This window comes from Desmodus rotundus, chromosome 5, assembly GCF_022682495.2.
Source record: "Desmodus rotundus isolate HL8 chromosome 5, HLdesRot8A.1, whole genome shotgun sequence".
Taxonomy (NCBI): Eukaryota; Metazoa; Chordata; class Mammalia; order Chiroptera; family Phyllostomidae; genus Desmodus; species Desmodus rotundus.
This window is the reverse complement of record NC_071391.1, coordinates 124,766,595-124,785,155: the sequence shown is the minus strand read 5'-3', so window position 1 is coordinate 124,785,155 and position 18,561 is coordinate 124,766,595. Positions and strand designations below refer to the sequence as shown.

Here is an 18,561-nt window from a genome sequence, read left to right as displayed (position 1 = left end):
CCTCTCTCTCTGCCCTCCACGTGCCTGCAGTAATATTTTTTATGCCATTACTTATTAGACACTTGGCCTGGGGCATCATCAAACCAGGCATCTGGTAGTCTCTGGGGAAACTGGGCAGAGTCAAAACTAAACCCTGGTAATTGACCTTAAAAGCGATTTATTTTCTCCGTGCCCAGCCAGAGTTCCCCATGCAAATGCGCTGTGACATCTTTATAAGCTACCCTCAAAATTAGAGAGAAGATTAAAAAAAATCTCAGTGTAACTGAAATTCTGCCAGCAAATTTTAAGATAAAGGTTTTTATAAGAAAATGTAAAAATCAAATGCACTCATCTAAGGACCAGAGATTGGCTGATGCCCGTTAGAGGGTGATAAATTACCTGATCTCTAAAATAGCAATCTGTTTCTACACCTACTATTTAAGCATTAATTTTTGGTAAATAATGGCAAAAAACCAACTAAGGTAAAGATAGTTTCAGCCTTTGGTCAAAAATTCATTTTGTTATGTGCCCCAGGATACCAATTAGTAGCACATTTTCTAAGGATTTATTTTAGGCAAGTGTGGAGCTTTAAAAAATATTTAACAGGAAGAAATTAAAAACTTGAATAGATCTATAATCATTTAAAAAATTCAATAACTCCAAAGCCAATTTAACTCCCAATAGGCTTTTCATAGAATTTGAGAAGTTGATCCTAAACTTCATTGAAGAAAAATGCCCAAAAATAGCGAGAGAGAGAGAGAGAGAGAGAGAGAGAGAGAGAGAGAGAGAGAAGGAACAAATTAAGGATGAAGAATGGGAGCATGCTCTATAGGGTATCAAGATTTCCTTCATGGCTAAAGCAACTGCAACAACGTGTGCTGGCCCAGGAGCGGACTGGCAGACTACAGGAATAGAACAGAGATGTAGGGCAGGGGGGCCCTCGGGGGAAACACGATGTGGCGGCGACACGATCCACGTCCACAGCTTGTCAAACCGATCCAACATCCACAGGGTGTCAAACGGGGGAAAAGTAGAATTAGACCCAAGTGTAAAAACAGTCAAACACTAAAACTTTCACTTAAAAAATAAGTAGGAAAATATCTCTGTCATTTAAACAGGGAAGGATTTACTAAACAATGCAAAAAGCACAAACCAAACATAATCATATTAAAATGTGAAACAGCACAGCAGAAGACACCACAGATAAATTACAGCAACAAGCCACAGACACTAGAAGATAACTTAAAACACATAACAGACTCAGAGTTAGTGGTTCTGTATTTATCAAAAACTCCTCCCATCAATAAGAAAAAGACCAACAATCAAAAAGAAAAATAAGCAAAACTGATGAATAGTTTCTACTCAGGAGACATACAATTGGCCGATAATCCTAACAGGATTCTCAGCCTTACAGGTAATTGGGGAAATGCAGATTAAAACAATAATGAGATGCCACATTATGCTTAATGGTTGGTAAAAATAAAAATCTGACATTACTAAGTGTCAGTGAGAATGTAAAAAGACAAACTCTTACACACTGCCAGCGGAGATGTGAACTAATATAACCATGTTGAAGAGCAAGCTGGCAGTAACGAGCTGAGCGGATGATGTGTTGATTCTATAACCGAGCAGTTGCTCCCTAAGTAAATATCCTAGAGTGAGCACATAGACCCGAACACACACACACACACACACACATATGTTCACTGGAACGCTGTGGGAGTAAAAAACTGAAAACAACCGAAGTGTCCAGCAACGAGTGAATGCATAAAAAGTGTGATATTGTCATACAAGTAATTCCATCTAGCAGTTAAAATGAATGAACCAGTTCTATACAACAGACAAATGTTTAAAACATGTCCCCTTAAAAAGTTACAAAAGAATAGGCACAGTATGATACCATTTATACAAAATTGAATGCGCAAAACAAACATTTATAAACACACATACTAATAAAAACAACAAACATGAATAAATACCAGTTTTAGTCCAGCGGTTGGTTACCTTGGGGAAGAGAGGTAAATCCCTCTACAGGGATTGCAACTATATCTGGTGTTTTATTTCTTTAACAAAAGCCAATGAGAAAGATCCAAAGCAAATACTAAATTCTTATATTTCCTAACTAGGGTTAATTAGATTATTCTTGCTTTTTCATCTATTTTTAAAAATATTTTCAACATGTTTAAAGCTTCTGTGTGTCTATTTGTTTGAACACGTCACATTAGCATGTATGTGATACGCGGACACTCACAAGTGGCTGTCTTGCACAGCACGGGTTTAAAACAAATGCAACGTACAGACTGACTGTCCCCCACAGCTGTGGTTATCGGTTAGCATCCAACGTGCAGACAGCAGACATTTATATGCGAGCAACGCTTGAACTCAGTCTAGGAGGGTTGGGAGGGGGGTTATCGCTGTGCAAAGAGACACCACTGACCTCACACATGCATTGTTCTCTGACTTCCTCCTCTTCTAGCCCATGTTCACAGCTCCAAACTGTATTGGGTAAAGCAGGCTAGAAACGGAATATAAATTCATTGCAAGAAATTTTGACTGGATAGTCCCACTCCAAGGAAGAAATCCTAAATAAATTTTTAGTTCTATGGAAACACTATCTATAGTAATAACCAACACTGCAACAAACCTGGAAACCTGCATGCCTGCCAAACGGAAAATAATTAGGCAAAATATCAAACTGACAGACCACAAGTGATAGTTCTAAAGACTGTAACAAAACGGACAAATGTTTGCTGGAAGGAACAGAGATCAGGCACAATGAAACCACAGGGAAAATGTTCCAGTGGCTGAAAATCAGCAGATATGTAACCATTCAAATACGTTGTTGGCACGTATTATTATAAACATAATTTTAAACGTTTCTTCAGCATTTTGATATGTTTAGTCCTTAGGTACCTTTCTTTGATAACAGCTTTTTTGGGAGATATAATTCACATATCGTGCAATTGACCCATTTAAAGTGTAACATCATGGTTTTTAGTATATGCTGAGTTGTGCGGCCATCTCCACAGTCAATTTTAGAACATTTCATCACCCCCAAAGAAACCCCCACCCCTTTCAGCAAACACCCCCCAGCTCCCTTCCTCCCAGCCCCTGGCAGTCACTTTCCGACTGTGGAAGTGCCTATTCTGCACATGTCATACAGTGGAATCATACAACGGGTGGCCTCTTGTGCCTGGTTCCTTTCACTTAACGTAATGTTTTCAAGGCTCACCCATGTTGTAGCATGTGCCAGTGCTTCATTCCTTTTTATTGCTGAATAATATTCCACTGAATGGATAGCATACACTTTATTCATGTGCTGCTATTTCTACAATAACAATAAATATACTATGTGATGGGAAGAGGCTTGGAGAGTTCTCCCTCTACCCTATTCTGACAAGAATAACATTTGGTGGTTGAAAGGTGACTGCAGAGGAGCTACAAGTCTCATAGAGTCTATGTCTACTGGGTCGTACTTGGGACTTGGCTGGTAGGTAGGACAGGCCAGATGGGAGGGACTGGGATCCAGGGACCAGAAGTCGCTAGGGAGCAGAGCTGACTACTGGTGCAGTCTGGTAGAGAGAAAGGGCAGCACAGGGGGGCTTCTAACACAAGCAGGAGGTGGCTGGACTGGTGGGAGTTGGGAAGGAGGGTGGGAAACAGGTGCCTACAGGTGACCAGTTGCCCAGGGAGATCAAGCCACAGAAAGTGTAGGACTGGGCTCAAAAGCAGGCCCAGTACATGGACAGCCCTGGGACACTGGGAGGGAGACCAGGGTGTGGATCTCACTGTGGGATCAGAGTGGCTCCCAACTATAGAAAGCCTGGTCAAGGCAGAGCCAGGCTACTCAACCTGGGGTCTGAGGCTAGAGGAGGACCAGGGGGTGGCAGGGCTAGGAGAATGTTGTCCTCTGAGTCCTGCAAACGGAACCTTAACAGGAGGTGAGGGTTACGGAGGCCCTAAAGCTCAAAGGCCTGGGAGGGAGGAAGCACATCCATAACTGTGGTAACAACAGCACCGGTGATTATTTGCTATGCAGCCGAAAGTCCTGGGGAAAGCTGAGCCAGCATGTTCTGAAGTTCTGACTTGGGTCATTTATAAGCCATTTCATTTCCATAAAATTTAAATAAAAAATAGATGCAGGTAAAGTCAGACAGCAAATAAATGGGAAGGCAATTGGCCAAGTGGCCTTACTGCACAATTAGTCAAAGACTGACCGAGCATGGTCACAGCCACCAACGGTCGTATCACAGGTCTCATGGGCCTGGAGCCCAGTGGTGAGCAGGGACTTAAGAGAGAGGGCTCCTCGGGGCTCCTCTGTAAACTCCGGTCACCTTGCTTGGTATTCAGCCCACACCTTAAGCCCTGGGAGGCCTCTGTCAGGTTCATAACCCACCCAGCCTTGCAGATGGGGGACTAACGGCAGCCCTAGTCATGAATAAACACGGAACCACTTGCGCATGTGGATTACTGAGTCCAAGTGTGGGTTTGTCACCACCGCCATCCAGCACTAGCCTCACAAGTAGGCGTAAGGGGCCCTTCGTGTGGAAGAAAATGGAGAAACCCCTCACCGCTTGGCTCGCCCACCAGTGCCCAACATTCTACCATTGTCGAGTCGTTCCTGCCTCTCAAGGCTGTGTGAAGTAGAGGCAAAGAATCCTGGTTTGGGGGGTCGCGTGCCTGGGTCCTAACGTTGGCTCTTACCAGCAGTAGTCACACAACCTCTCTTTAGGAGGTCTCTGAGGATAATAGGAATAATAAAAGTAGTACATGGAGAGCGCTGAGCACAGAGCCTGGCACACCGTACGTGACAGAACGCACCAGACAGCGGCAGGGGAGGTGCGAAACGATGTGGAGTGGGCCGAGAGTATGATAAATGACAGCTGTGGTTCGGTTGTTGTGCGGCCCTCTTAGGTCCTGCTCTAAAGACAGCAATCTTCCCAGAACATGTCCTTGTCTTAGTGCATTAGTGCGCTCGTCACTCCCCTGCCTCATGGGAGGGACCTGAGGCAGGCATGGGCTCAGGGGAGGGGAGGGTGGAAGAGGCGCAGGAAATGGAAGAACCATTACCGGAGAGAAGGGCACGGAGAGGCATGGCTGGGGACGCAGAAACCGGTGTCTCCACTTTGCTGAGGTTTTGGGCGTGGGTGGAACTCACCAACCGCAATGTCCAAGGATTTGTAAGTGAGGTCATTTGAATGCATGTTTTTATGAGGATTAATTTGCATAAAGTGGAATGCAAAGATCTTAAGTGTACACGTGGGTGAGTTTGACAAATGTATGCACCCGTGTGGCTGCGACTCCAACTTGAGCTGTCTTTCATTTTCTGGCCCAGAGACTCCCATACAGAGCTCACACACCAGAAACACTCGTTGGCGAAGTCACAGCCCTTCCCTGCAGCCCTGGAACCTGAGGCGATCCACCGTGTGCAGGTCAAAAGTGGCGCCAACAGGTCGGAATGGGGAACGTGGGATTAGAACAGTGAAGCAGAATGGAGACGGGAACTGCGTCACCAGCTAGGCGATTCTGTCTTAAAAGGCTGTGTGTCAGTGAACGTGGGCAAGCACCTGCACACCGTGGCCCTGTGGCAGTGTCGTGGTGGCTGAGGACTGGAACTGACTTGTGGCACCTCGATTCTTCCCACACCTGACTCAGCCATCACCCCACTAACTATCACACCACAGCCTAGTGCCTCAGCCTCCAGACCCTGCAAAACCACAAAAGTGGGCCGAGCGCCTTCCTCTGTGTTTTCTGGCTCCAGCAACTTCGACAATCTGTTGAATGTTCTAGACAGGGCAATTTCACTCCGCAGGGACTCCAAATTCCCCCTCGTGTACGTACTACAGACACAGCCTCCCCCACCACTGTCTGGTGCGTTCTGCGAACTGGGACTCTTGACAAAGAGGACACCAGAAAGCAGGCATGGAGGCTCATTTACACCAGGCAGGGTAACAAGGCTGGCACATTTTATATCCTGGTGTCTGGTGAGAACTTGGTACTCCTCTGTCCTCCTCAAAGGCATCTGGGAAAGCGGAACTGGAAAACGTTTAAGAAAAAGGGGGCTCTGGAAAGAAGAAAGTCTCATCTCTGTCATTCCAAAGATTTTGACTACAGGACAACTAGACCTCATCTTGTATGTCTTAAATTCTAACTAACCTGCAAGGCCCACTTCAAATGTCACCCCCTCCTGGGAAGCCCCTCCTAAGCCCTGGCTAGAGGGGTCCACGAACTCCTGCAGCCCTTTCTACACACATGCACCCTGTCCTATTGCTTATGTCTCCCGGCTGAGGTGGTTACGGGCCTTTGACTCTTTCATAGGCCAGCGAAGTGCTTTGCACATGGTACGCACAAAAGCCTGTCTTAAAACAGAGAAATAAATGAATGGGTGTCTGTCAGGTTTATGGGAAACTGAATTGTGTCCTTTGACAAAGGAATTTACCTCCTACAATATTCAAAAGTAGAAAATTGCCTAAAATGAGCCCTTAAATCCTCCTGAATCTTCACTGATGAGTCCTAGCCCACAAGATGCAATAATTCTTTTTGGCAAAGATGAGTTGTCAATTTAGACAATACTATAAAAGTTGAAAGATTATCTGGAATAAATAAAAGTTAAAATAGTCGCGTGTATTTGCCGAGCACTGTGAACTATTCTGTGATACGGGAAATGCGGTGGCAGCTACTTTCCGGGGAGCGGGAGTGAGAGGGCAGGGAGCTCGGGCAACTTCTGTTTGTGAGAGGCTGCGTTTGGCTTCAGTGAACTTTCTGAAGACTCTTTCAACGCATGTGCCCATTTCGTGATGGGTGATTTACGAGTGCACCTGCCCATACCATGCTAAGTGTTCAGCAGTTTTTGACCAAAAATGGCACGACCCCACTGCCCCACCCTCCCTATTCACCTGATCTCACTCTGAAGGATTTTGTTTGTTTGTTTCCCCAGATGAAAGAAGTCCTCAAAGGGAAATGTTTTGCCAATGTGGAAGAGGTGAAACAAAAAAACGGCAGAAGCACTAAAAGGCATCAAAATGTATGAGTTCCAAAACTGTTCTGAACAGTGGAAAAAACATCTCGAGAGGTGTATCGCATCAAATGCAGAGTACTTTTACGGTGACTGAAGTTTAAACATGTAAAAATAAATACACAATTTTTTATAAATAAATTCTGGGGTTTTTGGGGCCCCCCTCATACAAGGGACTTGCTCATTTATGTCACCTAAATGGATTCTGGAATGGAAATGTTGCCTACATTGTTAGCTTTTGTTCATCTGCACAGTTTGGAAGTCCCCAACCACGTGATGTCATTATCCTGGTCCACAGGTAACTTTTTTCCGGGCATCTCAGGTTGCACCCAGATAAGCACTGTCTTTGGCTAGAAATGTTTCTTTAATTGGTGTCTTTGGAACTTAACTAGCACAATGATTCAATCTGTCAACTCTTAACAGGTAGAAATAGAATCAATATCTTATTGAATCTGCCTCAGATGAACACAAGAAGTAAAAGACTTGTTCGTAGTGTCCAGTTCCCATATGTCTCTTTCTAGGCACGAGCTCTCACACTCCGTGGACCATGCGAGGCGGGAGTCAGGCCTCCAGAAGGAGTACCAAGTTCAGAACAGGGATTAGGCTTGGTTTCCAAGAGTCTGCTTGGACAGCTACTTGGAAAGACAGAGCCCACTTGGACAGAACTTCCGGCTAATCACAGCAGCCTCTTGCCTTGGTCTCCTGATTTAATCAGTGTAAAAGAGCTAAGTCTCCCTAGCAACAAGGGTCCTTTATTGCAGTGAACAACCTCCCCATAATCAGTGGACTTGTCACCTCTCACCTAGAGCCAGCCAGGAAAGGCTGTCATGTCATGAAATCCCAGGGGTCCCGCGGACCTTCTAGGTTATCTAGGTCAATAACTTTCCATCACGAGACTCCCTCTAGGCCCCTCCAGTGTATGCTCAACTGCCCAATAAGCAGGTCGCTACTCACTTCAGAATAAACAAATTCAGCTCAGCAGGTCCTTGGTCCCTCTGCAGATGTGCTGGCTAAATATGCCTGTCTCTCTCCTTGTTAGTTTAATTATCCATCCTTCAGGCCCCAGCTGAAATCCTGCTCCTTCCTCAAAGTCTCCCCACTGACCCACTCCCTCCTGGCCCTCCTTCTTCTGAACGGCACAGCCCAGCATGTTATAAACACTTGCCAGGGCCTGGTTTGACACAGGTCTGCATTATCTCCAATCCAAACACGAAGTGTCTGAAGGCTGGAGACCATGTCTTTTCTTCTCACCTGCCCTCAGGTCACCTACTCCACAGGAGACTACACTGATGGTATCCACCCAATGCTTGCTAAATGAGCAGAAAATGCCTAAACTTCAGCGTGCACATGCCATATGCTCAGGTCTGATCCTGGCCATCAGAACGGGCTAAGTCAGTCCGAGAGTGGCTGCTAGCGCTCTCCCAGGGATCAGTCCTGCCACCACTTCCCCTTCTGATCCAGGGAATGTGTGTCCCTGCTCTGGGTCACCAGGCAACTCATCCGTCTGGCTGGGAATAGGTGTGTATTAAGTTCTCAGGCATTGTAGGTTATGAAGCAAAAGGTGCACATCTGTGTTTGAGGGTGTAGTGTGTGTGTCGGTGAGCGTGAGACTGGGAGGCAGTCTGGGAGTGTCTGTGTTTGAGGGAGGGTAGGAGTGAAGGTGTGTGAGTGTACAAACGCATGCGGTATGTACAGGTGTGCGAGTGCATGAGTGTGCAGGCACGGGTACATGCACATGCCCCGGGATGCAGGACCCACCTGGGCTCTTGCTCTGACTGACCTGCTCTCTGCTTCTTCCATTTCTTGGACCTACTCGGCTTGACTAAGCCAGAAGTCTTCAAATATTTTTGACTGCAAATACCAGTAAAACCTTTTTGATACGTAGGTTCATTTTCTTATAAATTATAAACATATACTGCTCGCAATCCATACATTAAATATTAAAATGAAATCATTTCCTTGATTCCTAGGTGAGAAAACAAATACAAATGGGAGGTCTATTGCTTCTTTCCCATATCCCAGCAGCCCACCTCGCCTAGCCCAAGCTGCATGCAAATTCACTTTCCAGGCCACTCCTTCGAACCACAATGGCATGTAACCTGGGTTCTCACCCCACTCCTGGACACACCCCCCCCCTGCTTGCACTTACAGGCAACCTCCAATCTGCACTGCTGATGCCAATTTCTAGAAGCCAATTAAGTGAGGAACAAAAGGAAGAAGCCAAGAAGATGCAGACACGAATTCTAAAGCATGAAGTCAACCAGGCAAGGAGACCCTGAGGTTATATGGAGGGTGGGGTTCGCTCATGCTTCCAGGACATACCTGCTGGCAGTTCAGGGCCAGCCCAGCACGGGGAGGGGTTGGGTTATACTACATCTCAGAAGCGACGGCAGATTCCCACAACAATGGACTATAAGCATGCCTTAAAAGTGCATTAGCTAACTGCTGCTGGGACCACTTAAGTAAAACACTTTTTTAATTCACTGCATTTTTTCTTAATGACATGGAATTGAGAATGCCTCTTTGCAAGCCTTAGTCACCTGGTGAAAGAGAGCGCCCAGGCTCTGTTCTGCAAGAGAGTTCGGTATAGAATGAGGACAGGGCAGCAAAAAGGTAGTCAGCTCCGAAGCCCAGCCACCTGGAGCGAGTAAGGCTCATTAGGGAATGAAATGGCAAACCCCGAGGAAGGTGGAAGTGCTAGTTCTATACCTGCTGGTCTCTTGTCTGTTGAGATGCTACCAAGATAAACTCTTAAGATGTTTAATTAATGACATTTCACACTTGGATCAAATGTCTCTTTCCCCAAACACATCTATTTCCATTATTTCGCTGCAGACGCACAGTGACTGAATGAATGAGGCTCAGAAGAGCCCAATGTATAGAGGTCTGTGTGTGTGTGTGTGTGTGTGCTTACACTTTCCCGGAGAAGAAATAACTCAGGGAGTGACAGTCCAGCACCTCCTCCACCCCAGCAGGCGGGCGCTCTGAGCTGGATTTCACCAGCACTGGCAGCGGCAGCCAGTGGGGAATGAGCCTACTGTGCTGGATTCCTGAATGTTGACCCAGCCACAGAACTCCTCGAGGGCAGAGAGTGAAAAGTGCCAGAGTGAGTTACGAGTTATGGATGAGGTGCCCACCGTGCCTGACTAGGTGAGAAGACCGGCCTCTGCCCTCTGGGGTTTACAGTTGAATATCTCACAAATGGGGCCAATGTTTTTGAGACTTGAAAATCGGTGAGTGAGAAAATTGGCTCAATTTTGTAAGTATACACTTTCCCCGTTTAAGCAAATTTATATGTTTGTTCCTTTTGTTCTGAAAGTTGCTGAATAAAGCATGATACTGGTTATGGTCAATTAATTAGGAAAAGGAAACATTTAGGCAAAAGAGAAGGTGTACACAAGTTAGGAAAGAATGCAAATTGGAGGCCAGAAAAAGTCTGTAACTGTTAAGCAAACAGCTGCCACAAGGGATGGTGGGGGTGAGAAGGGTAGGTAATAAGTGAGAAAAGAGCCCCAAAGGTTAATCAAGGAAGCAAGGTGGGAAGTTCAGGGACATTTACAGAGCAGGTAGGGAGAGTGCAGGTTATGATTCGCCCAAGAGAGTCCTACATTTTGCCCGTTTCCCCAAAGGGATTATGAATAGTGCCACCTTTTGCTCTCAAGTGTGTCCTCCATTTGTAGAACCTCTCGGAGGGGCTCAAAACTGCCCCCTCAGCCGCCCTGAGGAGGGAGGGCTCCTGTTCTCTCGGGAGCAGATGGGTACATGGGAAGTTACAGCTCTTCGTTTCTGGGGCCACACTGGCTCCTGAGAATGCCAGGGAAGTGGAGAGAAGGGGGGCTACTGGGATTTGGGCGTTGGGGCCTCTACGGGACATCGATGGCGAGTACAGCAGAGCCCGCCCTTGCTGTAGAGAGGTCAGTGAGCAGGGTGAGAGGGCCTGGGTGCTCTGCTCCCAGACCCCGCGGCCACCTGCTGAACCTCAGTTTCCTCATCTCTAAAATAAGGGATAGTAATATCTGCCTTCCAGAGTTAGTGGGACCTAGAATGTAATCAGTATAAAGTATCAGGCCCATAGTAGGCACTTAACAGTGGTAGCTGCTGCTGGGATGATGACGGCTGCCTAAGAGAAATTTTCTCAAAACCAGAGCCCCTAAACCATGGGGCCCATTAGGTTTTAGCCCCCCCACTCCAGAACCCTGTAGCTTAGGTCACCCTCAGGCAGAGAGACACAGGAAGTCACGGGTATTCTGTGGGGGACCTCAGTGGTGGTCCAAGGGAGACAGCTATGGCTGGGGTGCCAACAGCAACTGCTACAACCACCCCTCGGGCATTCTTATTTAAGTACAATTACACAACTACACACAAAGGAAACATTTTAAGCGGTATGTAAAAAATATATGGATGGAAATTTAATCTTTTCTCCCCAAAGGGGGTCACACGGCTCATCCCTGAGGCAGCATATCACCTCTCTCGTAATCACTGCCCAGGGGACCTTCACTAGAGGTCCGAGCATCTGTGGAGTTCGAAATACAAGAACTGGAAGCCACCTCCCATCCACAGCAGGCCCTGGTCTCAGTGCTGGAGATTCAACGCACAGCCCTGGCAAGTGTTTGGCAAACGCCTACTAACTGTAGCCTGAAAGTGTAAGCGGGATAGGCAGAGCGACAGCTTTTCTCCCTGCTCCTTTTAGTAAAAACACACACCTTAAGAGACTGTGGGATGGAGGAAGTCGCCTAAAACTGGGACGGGGTATACCCTACAGAAAATCCATGAGCGCCCAGAACCACGTCTCAAAACTGAAGCTGAATGAGGCCGTCGGATGCTTACCGGTTAAGAAATAATAGCAATAAAAGTTAAATTAAAAAATAATAGTAATAGGCAATCAGTGATCGTGCAAAATATCTGCTTTTTAAAGGTGGGAGCAGGGGATGCAGGCTGCTAGCGGCACTCTCCAGCCTTGACTGCATTTTCTGAACGCGTTCACCAGGGCCACACGGGGGCGCGCGAGTCAACGCCTAGGATCTAGGCTGGGGGGGTGGGCCTTCTCAGTAAAAGAAGAAAAGAGGTTGGGCGACCAAGAGCAGAGAGGCGCTACAGGATGGTTGGCTGCTTGGCCCACGGCCACAAAAGCAGTGACTCAGGCTGATCTGCTTTGGGTGTTTCAAAACCAAGTGGGCGTTGGCCCCAAAGGTTTCCCCCCTCACTTTCTAAGCACGTTCCCAGTACCATGGCCTGGGGCACTGGTTGCTGTTACTACTCCAAGGGAGGGGGAGCAGGGTGGGACCTCCTAACCTGCCACCAGGGGAGCAACTGAATAATCCCCAAAGGAAGACCCTGGAGGACAGCAGGTGGGGGAGTGGGTAACAGCCAGCTCTTCGGTGCATCACCATGGTGTCCTTGGCATGAAAGGCATGCTTCTCCTCAGTGCCTGCCAGCTTCTGTAAAGAATCCAGCTTGAGATGCCGGGCAGCAGGCTGGCTTTTGCACAGAGCAGTTCCAGAACTTCTGGAACAGATGGTCTCTCACACCCATCACCACATACGTACAGGTTCACACCCAGAGCCAGACCAGCGGCCCAAACGCCCATCATCACCAGGCATGGGGAGGTGCCGGCAAGCCCGGGCTCCAGCTCCAGGGTGCAGGTGGGCCCCCCTTAAAGATCAGGAATCTATCTTCCAACCACTGTGTGATACAGCACTGAATAAATGGTGCAAGTTGTCAATGGATGAGTGACCGACTAATAGCTCTGCTAGTAATTCACTTATTTTTCTTCAATACAGTTGCATAAACCAATGGGAAAAAAATAGACCAGGATGAATCCCAACAGCACCGATCCAGCAGATAAATTAGGAGAATGTGATTTAAATCACCAAAATCTATCACAGGAGAATTTAGTAGGCTATGATGTTGGGGGGTGGAGGCGGGGGGAAGGGAGGGAAGATTTTGGAAATAAAAAATATTTTTGTTTTTAAACATGGAGTAGAATGCAAATATTGAAGTATTAACATTATTTTGAAAAAACACAAAATAGGACTTCAAAGACGTTTCTAGCTTCAGGCCAGCTTGAGGGGGGGGGGGGTCCCAATTCCCTCTGCCCTTTTATTTGTGATGAATAAACACTGCTTACTTAATAAAAAGTCAATTAAAGCAGAGATTCATGAGAAAATAAGACAAATACTTGAAATATTTTAACAGCACACATCAAACTTACAACATTTACCTGAAAATAAATATGTATAATCATTGGCCAGTCACAGAAGACCAAGGTCTCTTCTTCATGCACTTGCTCTCATAGATAACAGATTAGCTACGGTTTCCAATTTACATTTCTCTGGGGTGGGGCACAGCCTCACAGATGTTTATGGAACAAGGCAAACAGACTCTTTTCAGAGCTTTATTACCCAACTGCCCCCAGAATTTTATTCTTTCTTCTCTCACATACAATTCAACAGCAGTTTTATTAGCAACTCATCTCTACTGGCTCTTTCTAACAAACTCAGCTGTTTTCACAGAAACGTTTTCTTTCCTTGCTCATGAAATTGAACCAAAATGATGTGATTATAATTAAGAATGGTGAACACTAGTGGCTTTTGAGAAATGCGCCACTACAATGATGGGGACCGAAGGGCACAGAGTTCCAGAGAACAGGTGGGTACGTTGTAACTGTGAGCTTCCACGTTCACCCTTGGGCGTCAGTCAGAGAGAAGAGGAGGCATTTAGAAAATCCGTTTAGAAAGCAGAGACCAGTTAAGAGAACAACCTCCAAACTTTGGTGGAATTGTCTGAAAAGTCACAGACTCAGCATTTATAATAGGGCCAAATTTATTAGATATAATTTACATGCAACTCTTCAGAAAAACAAATACAAAGCTTAAGCAAGCAGTGCCAGCAGCGCCCCCATCGCCTGACCCCAGTACAACTGGCCCAAGTTAGCACGGTTTCGCCCCAGTGCTGCCCAAATCCTAGTGCATCACAGGCAACCCCGTTCACCTAAGATTGAAAATGACTCCCAATTGAAAAGGCAGTCACACTAGGTGAAAGTAAAACAGTCAAACTTTTGGAAGTAAAGATGGGTGAATATCTTCGTGATATATGGGTGGGCAGCATTTTCTTTAACCAGAACACAAAAAGTGCTAAGTATAAATAAAAACATGAATAAATTTGACTACATTCATTAAGAGCCTATATTTATCAAAACATGTTCTCAAGGAGTGAAAGGCAAACCACAGATTAGAAGGTACTTATAATTCATATGTTCAGCAAAGACTCATATCCAGAATATATTAAGATACCCTACAAATCAATAAGAAAAAGACAATTTGATAGAAAAATGGGCAAAAGACTTGAGCAGACACTTCTAAAAATGGACATCCAAATAGCCAATAATCATAAAAGGTGCTCAAGAGAAATGCAAAGTTATCAGAAAGATACAAATTAAAATCAGAATAAAATTGAAGGATGCATGGAGAAAGAGAATGTGACATGCACATACTATGGAATACTTTTCGGCCCTAAGAAGGAAGGGAATCCTGCTGCCTGTTCTAACATAGACGAGCCTTGAACGCGGTATCGTAAGTGAGATAAGCCAGTCACGAAAGGACACATACTGTACGGGTCTGCACAGGCATTTGGAGCAGTCGTATTCACAGAGAAAGCAGAATGCTGGTTCCCAGGGGGGAGGGGAGGGGCGGATGGGCAGTTTGCATTTAATGGGACAGAGTTACAGTTTGGAAAAACAAAAAGTATTCTGGAGATACGTGGAGGTGATGATTGCACAACAGTGTGAATGTACTTAATGCCAGGGAACAGTACACTTAAAAAGGTAAATATTATATTTGAATATTCAAATATTTGAATATTTTACCACAAGATATGTATAATATTTGTGTTATTATACATATTATAATATGTATAATATTTGAATGCTATACATATCACATATGTATATAATATAAATGTAATGTGTATAATATAATACATGTACACATATGTGTATGTGTATAATGCATATATCTATACATATAACACACAATTAATACATATATAATAGGTATAATATTACATATCACAATGTGTATAATATTTGAATATTACACATATTTTACCACAATAAGAAAAAATCGCACTGAAACACACCCCCAGGAAGCGGACAGTGGCAAAGAGACGAACCCCACCAAGTCCCGGCAGGGTTGTGGAGCTCTGACGGGAGCTCTGACAAGCGGTGGGGGGGGGATCAGCCAGGACGGCCGCGTCGGGACACTGTCCACTAAAGCTGCACAGCGGCGACCTCATGACTCAGCAATGCCATTTCCAGGTGTGTGTGCAACACCCACGTGTGCATTTGTTCACCCAAAGTTGTGAACTAGGACGTTCACAGCAGCACTATTTGTATGGGCCCTGCCCTGGAAGCAGCCACTGGCGGAGTGGATAGATACATTCCCACGGTGGACTTCAATTTCAAACACTTGGCAACAGAACAAAACCAGTCATACGCAGCACTGCATGGTAATAGAGTATTCAATTATGGAAAATTTAAGACACAAGAGGGTGGTAACTTCAATGGAACACGGGCGAAGCGAAATAATGCAGGCAGCTTCACCTAGAGCATAATTCACCACCAGGGCATCGTCGGGAGTGGGGACAGTTTAGGTCAAGGAGCTGATGGCACCAGAATGTATTGTTAGGACACTGACCACGTCTGTCATTCATCTTGGTATCTAATCCCATGGTGCCTTGCTCTGTTGCTTAACTGTGTGATGAGTGTTTCCCTTAACTATAAGCTCCCTGAGACAGGGACTCTGGTGATACTCCTGCAGCATCGGTCAGAACCTAGCACAGGGCCAGGCATGCCACAGACTCACATTAGACACAAGGTGCACGCGCACAAAAACAACGCAGCATAATACCAGAATGATATGCCAGTGCCGTAGTACATGAAATGTGTCACCATCTAAGGCAGGAACTTAGATACATTCATGTATCTATCCAGGGGGCACCTTTACAATAAACAGAGGGCTTGTTTACTTTTTAATTAATGATAGTATTTTTACTGTATTTTTTCATACTAAGAGCTGGGGTTCTGAAGCATGACAGATGTGCACAAGTCATACAATGTCTCTGGCCTCTGCTTAGCAGCCTCAAAGCGAGGATACGAGTGACCTCATAGAACTGGTGTGAGGATGAGATACATTGAGAAAGCGCTGAGGAGACAGGGCATCAGAACACAACACTGTGGCCAGCAGCACACAGGTGAGTACTGTAGCTGTCTTCTCCTGCGCCCCGAGTGCACGCCGGACCCTAAGCAGAAGGGAAGGCAGGAAGCAGAACTGCATACTTCTCCATGCTCCTCTCCTCCAATCTTTCTGAAGCCCGCTCCTAGGAAATTGCACCTCATGCCTTTATGATCTGTCAGCAAGAATCCTTTCTGCAGCCACAAGGTTTTTTTTTTCATGAGCCAGATGCCTCTTCTTTATTAATTTCACAACTCATGTATTAAGTTCCGTAACTCTGAATAACTTGATATCCCAGTGAGGGCAGGGGTTGGTTATAAAAAACACTGCACGTTTCTAAGTATAAATACGTACTCGACGCCACATTTAGCTGTTACACAGGTCTCCTTCCCATCAAGTCTCTCCCCTTCCTCTAACTCAACACCCACTTCCAGCCTCCTGCTGCCGGAGGGGGCAGGTGCTGGGAGCTTGGCCCTGCTGTGGTTCTCAGAGGGGACGATGTGGGTGTTGGGTGAGAAGTCCAAAGACTGAGATCCAGCTCAATTTCTGCCGGGCTCTGCCTGTAAGATGCTGGGCCTCCAACCTCCTCTCTATGAGCTTTGTTCTCTCATCTGAAAAGTAAAGAATCTGCTCTCTTCCTACTTTAGATTAGTTCAGATTCTCTCAATTGTGAGTAACAGAGACTAGAAGAAGCAGCTTTAGCAAGCAAGGGGAATTTATTGGAAGGACACTGGACTGTCTCCTGGACTTAAAGAAGCCCCGAACCCTAAGCCACAGGAAGAGTGCAGCAGAGCTGCCCAGGGCGCCCCCGCAATGGGAAGTTGTGGGGCTGTCCTCTCATCCCTGTGACTCAGCTCTAGGCAGCCACAAATTTTGGAGTCTCACAAAAGCAAACAAACAGCAGATGCATTAAGTGGATTCTAGGTGGACTAAATCATGTGAGTGATGGAGAAAGACGTGTGCGTGTATATATGTACACACCCCACAATGAAGACACAAGGACTCTGTGTACACACACACACACACACAGCCATGAGGCAGCTGTTCATTATAGAGAACCCGCAAGCCATGGCCTCCACAGACCAAATATAGCTATTCAAATTGGAGGGTGGGCAGTGAGAGCCTTCCTTGGAGCTACCTGTGTGGAGGTGCCCTGTCTCATGGACCAGTCGATGGTCCCTTTCTCCCTAGTAAGGGGCAAGGTGGTGTCTGGGGAGGGCTCTGAACTTAGGTTCTGAAGACGTGCTGTACAACTGTAAGACTCACCGAGCAGCTCACATGAACAGTGGGCACTGTCCTGGCTCTACCACTAACGAGCCAGGTCATGTTGGTCAAATGTCCCGAACACCTTTAGCCTCCATTTCCTCATTTTAAACTGGCCAGTAGAACCAGGTCATCTCCAAATCTCTTGTCAACCCATGTGCTTTCCAAACACTGAAGCTAACCTTCCTCCATTTCTAAGTCACTCCATGACATCCAGTTCAGCTATCTTTAGAGTCCTTGTGTCCTCATTGTGAGCTGTCACATGAACAGTAATCAGGTGACGGATAAGCTGGATGGATGTGCCAAAGGAGAACAGCATCAGACCTGAATAATGAGAGCAGAGTTCATCTCTCACACTGTGTTTTTCAGAAACCATAATATGTACGCTCTGGTTTGTTCATTCATGAATTCACTAAACGACTCATTTATTCAACAAGCACATATTTGGTGCTCACCTTGGACCAGGCATTATGCTGGGCATTGGGTTATACCAAGGCCTTGACCTCAGGGTACTCATGCACTATAGGAAATGCAGACCCTCCATACTAATCACACACAGTCCAACGTAAGGGAGGACCGAGCACATGGTAGGCAGGAGAAAGATCCAGGAGAAAGAGCAAAGAAAGATTTAAGAGAAGGAGAGGACACAATTGATAGAGTAAGTTCCTGGGGTCAGGGCTGGCAGATGGAGAGGGACTGGATGAAGACAGAATTCCCCTCCGTTTTCTTTTAAATCCCTCAAGTTAAAATCCCTTTCCAGGGCAGAAAGAATCTTTGATCATTTGAGTCTTCCAAGTGTTTGACTTTGGAAGGAGTCAGAAGTGGGAGCTTTCTTTACCATCCTAACATCTGGCCAGGCCCCTAATAGTCTCACGCTGCCATTAGGGGCAGCAGCTTTCTGCATCTTCTCTTTGCTTCTCCCTTGGTTTCTGCTGCCTAAATTCAGTCCCATGGGAGGATGAGTGGGACTTGAGCATGGTTAAAAAGCCACAAAGTGGAGAGCATGCACGAGAGTAAAATGAGTTATATATGGGCCTCTTCTGCTGGGAGAAATCGCTTCCCTGTCACTCTTTT

General features: G+C 46.0%; 1 protein-coding gene across 2 annotated transcripts in view; it reads right to left on the bottom strand.

The window, feature by feature from the left end:
- Positions 1-18,561, bottom strand: part of PRKCE (protein kinase C epsilon) — a 470,124-nt gene that overhangs the window by 191,887 nt on the left and 259,676 nt on the right. The gene's annotated exons all lie outside the window — the stretch shown is intronic.